This window comes from Ambystoma mexicanum, chromosome 6p (assembly GCF_040938575.1).
Source record: "Ambystoma mexicanum isolate Mex_15411 chromosome 6p, UKY_AmexF1_1, whole genome shotgun sequence".
Taxonomy (NCBI): domain Eukaryota; kingdom Metazoa; phylum Chordata; class Amphibia; order Caudata; family Ambystomatidae; genus Ambystoma; species Ambystoma mexicanum.
The window spans coordinates 1,465,457,044-1,465,467,131 of NC_090935.1; the positions used below are offsets into that span (position 1 = coordinate 1,465,457,044).

Here is a 10,088-nt window from a genome sequence, read left to right on the forward strand (position 1 = left end):
CCCATTGCTAAAAATAGAAAGTGCTACTCTAGCCTAAACTCATTTTACCACTGTATATCTGTTCTCTTTTCTTCCCTTTCCCTGAACACACATCACCTTCTCTTTGCCAATGTTTGCTCAGCCTACACTCCTTTGGGCCTCCATTAAATACAATGTTTCCCTTGTGCATGTAAAACTATTATTGTTCCTAGAGCTAGAATATTTATTTATTTTCTTAGCAATTTTATACTCCGATCTTCCCTTTCTCCAGGGATGTCATTTCACCAAAATGCCAGGGGTAGCGGAAGTGACATCACACGACCCCTGGCATCTGATGACATAACAGCAAATGATGGCTCATGACCTTTCACCCCTTGACAAAACAGGAAGCGCATCACATAGCATTGTTCCGCAGTATACTAAGAAAAGTATGGTTACGATATCACTGTAATATGATATACATTTCAGACAAGAATGGATCACCATATCTAGCGTTAATATCAGTGTGTATAGGCCCATATTACCAAATTACTGTGAATGTAAGCAGACGTCCAAAACAACAACCTGGATTATTGTACATCACTCGGGCTAAAATGTAAACAGACAGAGCATCTTGAAGAGGCCTAAACTCCGAAGCGCAGACATCCAGTGCCTGCCATGTGTCTGGCCACAAACTGGGAATAGCAACTGACCAACACAAGTCCAACCCGAAAAACGATGGTCTGGAGGGTGGCCCAGAGCTGTGCCAGTGATTTGAAACCTTGCAGCTATCAACTTTCTGTTTTTCTTATTTTGTAAGTAACCCCCAGTTTTATTTGTTGGATGGGAAATAGAGGGAAAGGATGTGTTGCAGGTCACAGTAATTGCAGGATTTTTTATTTTAAAATGTAAACAGCAGCAGCTTCACGACTTCAACCCTAGAAAAGACTGCTGGGGCTAGAGACTTAGGCTACTCCTCACCCATGACGCCCAATGAGGCTGGAATATGTCTGGGAGGTTTATGGTCTCGTGCAGAAGGGATGTCACCTAGCAGCTCGGGCTGGACTGCCCCTTTTGGGGTGGGATGAAGTCTGATTTGCATATGGTCTTTCCCCATTCTGTAGTGGCTTGTCAGACTGAAAACCGATGGTCTGGAGGGTTGCCCAGAGCTGTTCCAGTGGTTTTGAGCGATTTGGAACATCCCAGCCATCCCGTCTTTGCTTATTTGGTAAGTAACCCACATATCTTTTTGTTACCCACATTTCTTTTTGTTAGATGGGAGAAAGAGGGGAAGGATGTGTTGTAGGTCACAGTAATTGCAATTTTTAAAACATTTTTAAAATGTAAACAGCAGCAGCTCCATGACACCCCCAGAAAATGGCCATTTTATTATTTTCTTTAGTCCTTTATATCTTGCTTACTGCCAGCCTCCTCCAGCCTCTAAGCACTGGAACAGGAACTGAATCCATGTTGCACTGCATCCTCTTGTTCCCAAAGCAAGTGGACGGCCCATGAGATATCCTTCCAAATATATGTGTTTTTGCTTGATGAAGCAACAGTTGGTTTATTTTAAAGCCGAAGGGCAACTTCATGGAAATTAATGATCTCACCTTGCGTCTATCTACAGTGTACCTGTGATGCAGGTCTGGCACATCTGGATCAGGTCACAGAGTGCCCAGGCAGGATTGGTGGCAGAAGCCACTGGCGCACACCCCTCTCATCAGAGGGCCAGTGACTCACTGAATGTGCAAAGCGGACGATGAGGAACACTGATGAGATTTGTATTCATGCTGTGCTGTCAAGGAGTACCGCAGGCAGCTTTTACTCACTCCCAGCTAGCTAGACCTAGCCCCCATACTCATCATGTTGCTATAGTACTGAGTATTAGCTGCACAGACAGCCTGGCCTCTGAACCCAACCATTCAGGCATTCTTCACTAACGGACTGCCAACCTGTTAGTGTTGGCAGCTTCTTGGTTTTTCCTGCATCCCTGTTATTTCTCCACACATTTGGCTGTATTTGCAACAGCCTTTTCAGGTGCAGCACAGATATCTGCTCTTTGCACTGCCTCATTGCAGAGTCTTTTGGTTGTAGCCCCAGATAGATGCTCAGGGGATACAACCAAAAAGGCTATCTAGCCCCCAGTGCCGACAGTCCCAAATTTAGCATAGCCTGGTATCTTTTCCAGACCTAGCAACACCCCTCTTTGCCCAGTGGCCGAGGGGTCACAAGGACAGGTCTAGGGGTAGCAGAGTACCCCAGTCAAAACCCAAATGACGTCCCAGTCTTTCTCTCTTTGGATATCTTATTTAATGTCTGAATTTTACTTTTGACATTTGGGTCTGGAACACCAAAGGTCAAAGCATGCATTTAAAAAGAAAAAAGGCAGGGAAAGCAGATGAAAGCCACACAGCACAACAAAAGCATGCAAAGAGGAACAGAAATCAAGAAAAAAGGAAAAGAGAAATTCAGACACACTTAATGGAGAAAGAAAAGGGTAAAGATAAAAGAAAATAGTTTTCTTTTATCTTTAAATGGAAATAGTTTGCTGATTGGACACCACACAAGGGATATGCAAAAGGTATAGAAGGCCGATAGTCATATATAATTAGAAATAAAATAAGAACGACAAGAACAGTGAATGTATGAAGGTGCACAACCTGTGGCTTGGTGCTTCTGCTAGCACAATTCATTTTTTCAACTTTAAATGGTTCTCATTGTAAAAGCATTCTAAAGGAAAATTATTTTGTAAACCCACACACTGGTACGGTCTTAGGTTTGAGCACTACGCATCATGTCTCTGCACTTACGCTGCTTGTCAAATGCAGTGTCCATGGGCATTACATCAGTGAAACCTGAATGTCAGTCTGTGAAAGAGTTTTATATGTATTGAGGAAATGATCAGGTCGAGCCTGAAAATAAAAAAAACTAAGGATTTAATGATTATTGGAACACAAATAACATCTGTTACATTGAATACAAGTTAATGATTATCACAGGTGAGTGAGCGCAAAACATTCCCAAACAGAAAATATACAGTGTAAACACATAACCTTAGTACCAACTGATATACATTCAGAGTACAAAGCATTCCATTATTACTGCCCTTTATTGGTTTAAAGGAAATTGTGTTAACGTTGGTTTAGACAACATTAACTTAGTGCCCAGTATGTATGATAAACACTGTTCGTTATAAAGAGTCGACACAACTGTGTTTCGGCCTTTCAGCCAACTCTGATGGCTGTGAATAGGATGGCCTTCATCAGGATGGGGAATTATGATCGGGGCTCTTGCAAGAGCTTTCCTGTGATCTATAAAGTAAATGAAATGTGCTAAGTACGGGTCTCTTTCCAGGATAATAATTTCAAAAAAGCTTGAAAAGTATCTAGAGCAGTGTCCCCATAGAGGAATTTACCATGCATAAACAACTGTAGCACATAAAATCAGGATATTCACACAGCGGCTGAGATGTAGGCTGTTCTGGTCCCTGTCCAATCCTAATGGATACGGTTGTGGAGTGCTGCATATGCACTATCTCCTATAAAGGCATAAGGATGGAGAGAAGCAGTGAGTACATGGCCTGTCACGACAATGACTAATCGTATCCCCTCTAGGTGGAATTTTTGGGGGGAAACTTACCGTGCTATTCAGGGAGTTACACGTGAAGGGTGTGCTCTCAAGCAGCACATTGAGCCTGGTCCAGAGTGGTCCCAGTCCTCTCATCTACGCGTACACCTAGTGTCATTAAGGGCATAATATGTGAAGCGAGGAAAGCCTATACGTACACTGTACATCTAATGTCGCTCCTTTTATCCAAAAAAACACGCAAAACCTTGAGGCCTTCTGTTTGAGGAATCGTGGTGCAGAGAGCTTCTACATCCAAAGTAGCCTGAATGCAGCATCCGCCCACTTCAGTAGTTTCAAGTATGTTCAGAGCTTGAGTGGTATCTTTTATGTATGAGGCCATTTGTGTCACGAACGGTTTCAAGAAAAAATCTGTGTACAGCTAAAGGGGCTCAAGTAGCAAGTCACAAGCTGACACAATAGGGTGTGCAGAAGGATTATTAGGATGTGTATGCACTTTTGGGAGGATATAGAAAGCTGGTATCCTTGGATTGGTTTTAATGAGAAAAATCTATTAATCAGCACAGATCCAGCCTTCTTGTTCAGCATGGGTGGTCAGACTTTTGATTTTTTCTTTTAGTCTGATCGTCGGGTTAACCTCCAGTTCCCTATAGGATCTGTTGTCAGAAAGTAACTGTACACATTCATTCCCATAGTCCTTTGTGTCCTGAATTACTATCCCTCCTCCCTTGACAGCTGGTTTTATGGTAATGGTCACTTCCTATATTTTCAAACGTGGTAAACTCTGAGGATATGGCATATGGAGGAGGATGGAAGCACGACTTGATTTTAATGCCCATGTTGTTTTCCCTCCTCTCTGGTGTGTCCTGTGGGTCCTTCTCTCCCTGATGTTCAGGTAGGTAGACCTGGTTACCATTACAATGCCGGAGCCACAAACACACCGAGGACTGCGACATAGGAAGCAACTGTTATTCTCTGCTTCTAATAAGGTATTTGAAATCGAGGGTCTCACCCTCGTGTATTTTTAACTTCCTAGACAACGGGATTTTGTCACTATTTTTCGATAGTTCCAAATCCCAGTACTTAGTTATAATTGGTTAGAATTAACAGCCCCCACCTTGCATGGGTGGAACTTAGAAAGAACCAGATGCACTCATGTGGGCCTGAGGGGTCTCCCGTGACACAAAACAGGGGGACACCATCGCACGGGCTCAATTAGGATAGTGCATATGATGTACCGTGCACATGTAGGCTTTCCTTGCTTCACATGTTATGCCCTTAATTTCACTAGGTGCACGCGGAGACAAGAGGACTGGGACCACTCTGGACCAGACTCAACGTGCTGCTTGAGAGCAACCACTTCACAAGTAACTCCCTGAATAGCACGGTAAGTGTCTTCCCCAAAAAACATTGCCATCTAGACGGGATGCGATTAGTCATCGTCGTGACAGGCCGTTTACTCACGCCCTCTCTCCATCCTAATATCTTTATATAGGCAGCACTCCACAACCGTATCCATTAGGATTGGACAGGGACGAGAACAGCCCACATCGCAGGCGCTGTGTGAATATCCTGATTTTACGTGCTACAGTTGATTAAGCAAGGTAAGTTCCTCTACGGGGACTCTGTTCTAGCTACTTTGAGCTTATTTTTAATTATCGTCCCAGAAAGAGACCCATACTTTGCACATTTCATTTATTTTAGAGATCACCATCACAGGAAAGCTCTCGCACGAGCCCCGATCAGAATTCCCTGTCCTGATGAAGGCTGTCCTATTCACAGCCATCAGAGTTGGCTGAAAGGCTGAAACACAGTCACGTCGACTCTTTATACCGCACAGTGTTTATCATACACACAGGGCACTAAGTTCATGTTGTCTAAACCACGCTGAATGTATATCAATTGGTACTAAGATTATATGTTTACACTGTATGTGTTCTGTTTGGGAATGTTTTGCGCTCACTCACCTGTAACAATCATTAACTTGTATTCAATGTAACAGATGTTGTATGTGTTGCAACATCATTAAATCTTTTTTTTTTCATTTCTGGGTTTGCCCTGATCATTGGCTCAATATATATAAAAATCTGTACAACCTGGAAAGATCAGGGAATAGCCAGGTGCCCTATTTGTTTGCTCAAGTCTTTGAAAGAGTCAATGAACATAAATCAGACATATGGACCAGATCAGGTCAATCTGAACTTTCAAGGCAATTTAATCTTAGAAAACACTACATTGCACAATTATGTTTCAGGACCCTTGAACTTATTCCAAAACACCAGAGAGGAGGCCATCACTGCACACTGTTGAAAAAAAGTGAATTGTTATGGACCTTGTTTGTAAATTCTCAAGTGCGGGGTGGGGCTTAATGAGATTCTATCAATCCATGTTTTAAAAAATACATATTTTCAGAAATTCTGTTTCTATGCTTCATCTTTCTGGTTTAATTCGGTTTAAAATATATATTTTTAAAGTCCTTGTTAGCACTACACCTTCCATAATACAATGTTTGCCAGCCTTTTAGCAGTGATTATGAGCAGTGCAAATTGATTAATGTAAAATGCTGCACATTCATTTTGGCATTGACAGATTTCATTTGCTATCCAATGATTGCATGAATTTGTCACCCAACATTCATGCGTCATTTTTTGTATTTCAAATATTTAACTTTTTTTTTCACAGTGCTTGTTGGCACTACAGCACACAAAAAGTCTCGGGTGAATAGCTCAGGGGCAACGTGCTCGCCTTAAAAGCAACACTGCATGGAGTAACACAGGTTCGATCCCCGGGTCTGCGCTTAGAAACCTCTGGGTATAAGCACGTTATAAATAATCTATCATATCATAATACAAAGTGTGTCATTCTTTTGTTAGCGTTTATTAACAATGAAAACTGGTTGAGGTACAATGATGCACATTTCCTAAAACAGGCTGTTGGTCTTCCTCTATGTAAAATTGCTGAAACAGATGCTTCCTGCAATCAAACGAGCGTGAAATTCAACGGTTTCTTCTAGTTGAAGATTTTGGTGTCAATTGAAATAACATAAGCACCTTTTTTGCTATTTGTACCGATTAGGTTTGATACTTTCTTGATTAGGCCACTTGATAAAGGAAATAAAGTACCCTTTTCGAAACATGTTGTGGAAAAATGATATTTTACAAAGGCAGGGTATTTTTAAAAAACTATTAACAAGTTTAAAATGTGGCACAACCATTTCCTGTAGAGTGCCGACAGGATTACAAAACAGCAGTAACCATAGATTTATTTTAGGTCATCAGGTACACCCCGCCCTTTTTAACTGTCCTCGCTTGACTCAGAAGCTGCTAAGTCTCGCTTTCCAGGCACCTAATGGGCACCATTGCTCACCCAAATGAATGCTAACACTTCTATCCTGGGAAAGTTGAAGGCCGTTGTAACGGTTCATTGAGAAGCCCCCCTCAGCCCGGGGAGTTCCTTCCCTCCCCAATCAAGGCGTCCCACAACAAACTGTTTAATGGATTCTTTGTTCAGCCCTATTTCAGACTAATATCGTGCCACTTAGATCCCTCCCCTTGTGCCACCAATGAGCCAAGAACCAGGCCGGTGTACAGAAAATATATATATGTATTTAAATTATAGGTTTGATGAAGATTACAGTGAAACTACACACGCCACCTTCTCTGTGGCTCACAAATTAAAGGTATTACCCAAATTGTTTGTTTACAATTGTTCGAATGAACAATTGACCGAATTTAAAGGGTCACAATTGACCTTTTCACAATTGACTATATCGGTTTGGTTATATATATATATATATATATGTATATATATATATATATAGGGGTTATGGGGGGTTTGGCGTTGGGTTTCCCCCCACATATATGTTACAATTGACCTTCACAATTCGGTCAATTGTGAAAAGGTCAATTGTCATTCAAACAGTTGTAAAACAAACAATTCGTATACAACCAAATTAAAGACGTTTTTACATATGTATATATATATATATATATATAAAACGCAAGTCGGTTTGGAAAACACAAATCACAATCCTTTCTGGGGTTCACTTTCTATAGCATGTAGCACATCAAAACCTAGCAACATGACAAGTTGCACATTTTACTTTATGCAGATTTCAATTTGAAGAATAATCAAAACTGGTCAATGAACAAAATCAATTTAAATATGCAGCGCTGAGCAATTTAGATTTTCCTACGCGCAGAAAAAAGGCTAACAGCTTGGTTGAACTTGATCACATTTGAAAAGATTTTAGACTGGTGCTGCACTCTCAGCAATACTACACAACTCTAACAACTTTAACCCACTTTTAGTATGCAGTGCATTTTCTAATCAGAAGCTTTATCAATTTACCCTTCAGGAAACACGTTTTCTGCCCCAAAACCAGACAGTCAGTTACTTGTAGCACCCTTCTACTGACTGAAAGTTTAGAGTTAAGAAATGGGGAGTTATTGATATTTTTTTAGACCCCCTCCCCCCTTCACTTCAGGGCCTGTGTTGAGGAAAGTGGATAGTTATGAATGGGTTTTTCAGACCCCCCTTCACTTCAGGGCCTGTGTAGGGAAAGGGGCACAGGGAAATGGCAATAGTTATCAATTTTTTGGTTCAGACTCCCACTCCACTTAAAGGCCCATGTCAGGGGACATGGACAGTTTTAAAGATTTTAGTTTAGGGGCAAGGACACTCCTCTTCTTTAAAGAAGTCGGGGTTGACAGGAAGAATAGGATTACCCAATTACATTACAGGCTATCATTTTTAGCATACACTGGGAAAGTGCTTTGTTAATTTCGAATGTTAACAAAAATCCCCCAGTGGTGTTTTGTTATATGCAAATTAATTAAATTAATATTCTGTCAAATATGCTAAGGATCTTCACAGTTTGCCCCCCTCCACCCACTATTAAGGGAACACGTTGTGGCAAACAGATTCCCCGACACATTTGGTTTCAAATGACTCAATTCTATGTACATTGAAAACCTCTGTTTAAGTCCAAGAAAACCAGCTGAATTTTAGGACCCTCTTAGAGACAGGAAGGGGTCTGGTCACACCACTGTCAATTATGGCCCCCAGCTCTTTTCCATAGGGCCCAGTCAGCTTTTAGGCCTCCTCAATTTATTTCTTGGTCATTTTTAGCAGCTCCCTCCCTCTCTCATAAAGCATTCACTTTATATACCGCTCATCACACCCACAAACTTAATAATCTAAGGAGGTGCCAATTTATCTCGCAACCAGGATTGGACAGTTACCCTCCTCTATCACCCCCTGACTATCGATAAATTCCGGGGGTCGTGACATTTAAATTGGAAAAAGGAGGAGAGGTGATAAATCCACTGTCTAGAATGGCATTTATTTTATGTTAGTTTGCAAACTGTCACCTAAAAAGGTCCCTACATGGTAACTTATTTTTATTTTACAAATTACCATCATAATGTATATATTTTTGTGCTTCTTTCATCATGAAAAATCTACAAGACGTCTCATGTTTGCTCCATGTTGCATGAGCAATTGTTGTTTTTTCTCAATTACATGAAAGCGATAGCAGTCATTATGATCAAACTTTACCACCAGTTGTGTGATACATTTAGCTACTATTGTCCCAGGTTTCAGCTTCTTCCCACTTTCTGGGGATCTGTGATCACTTTTTGGCTAGGCACCAACTTTTATGCAAATTACCCCCCACAGGACCGCCTTGAAATTAGCTTTCAAATGACACCTCAATGGACCTTAAGATGATGGAGAAAATCACAAAAATGTGATCCTATGGGCAATGCAATGACAAAATGCATGATATATATTCTTGTGCATTAATTCAACAGGTAGTTTCACTTTAGCTGTGAGGTTTGTATGTCTTGGAACCCACGTGATACCAAGTCTGTTGGGCAGCAATGTTGACACTGTCTGCTAAAGTCCTCTAGCCTTTTGTACTTTGAAAGTTAATGGGCTGCGGGTCGTAATTAGTTGGTAGGCATCATCCACACAGAGATCTCGTGTTGTATCTGAAGAAACACAGCCTTTCAATTGTGGCATGTATTCTTCACGTGAAGCCTGTTAATTGTTTTGATACCTTGCATCTTTCCGTCACACAGCAAGTCTTTTCCCTGATATTCTTATCTTAGCTGAGGAACATTTTTATTTTCATGTCTTGATTTAACTGCAAAATAAACCCACTTCAGGACTTTTCAGTTTCAGTCCCTTGGTTGGTACACAGCAATTTCTATTAATGTTGCAAACTTTACATGAAGGGCTACTGTATTGGAAGGTGCGCCTTATTTGCATTAAATGAAAATGTTACTTGGCTTTAACCCTCACATGCAAGTGCCAATTTCCATTACTTTTCAGTGTACAGAACATTTCAATGTAGTTTCCGTGAAAATGCTGCATTTATCTCTCAGCCAGCAATGTGATGTGCCTTTCCAATCTGCACTCTGGTGATACTTTTCAGCATTCTCCTGGTTTCAACTGCAGAAAGACACACTTTCCTTAATCCACTCTTCATTGGTCATCTTCAGCAAGACACACATGTTCATTCAGCAGGCCCTTTCAATGTA

The 10,088-nt window shown here is 41.1% G+C and overlaps 1 long non-coding RNA gene across 1 annotated transcript; it reads left to right on the top strand.

The window, feature by feature from the left end:
• Nucleotides 1–4,841: 4,841 nt before the first annotated feature.
• On the top strand, nucleotides 4,842–5,901 carry LOC138511066 (uncharacterized). Its single transcript, XR_011280570.1, has 3 exons — nucleotides 4,842–4,930; nucleotides 5,039–5,147; nucleotides 5,248–5,901. It is a non-coding gene; the product is annotated as an uncharacterized lncRNA (long non-coding RNA).
• Nucleotides 5,902–10,088: the final 4,187 nt, after the last annotated feature.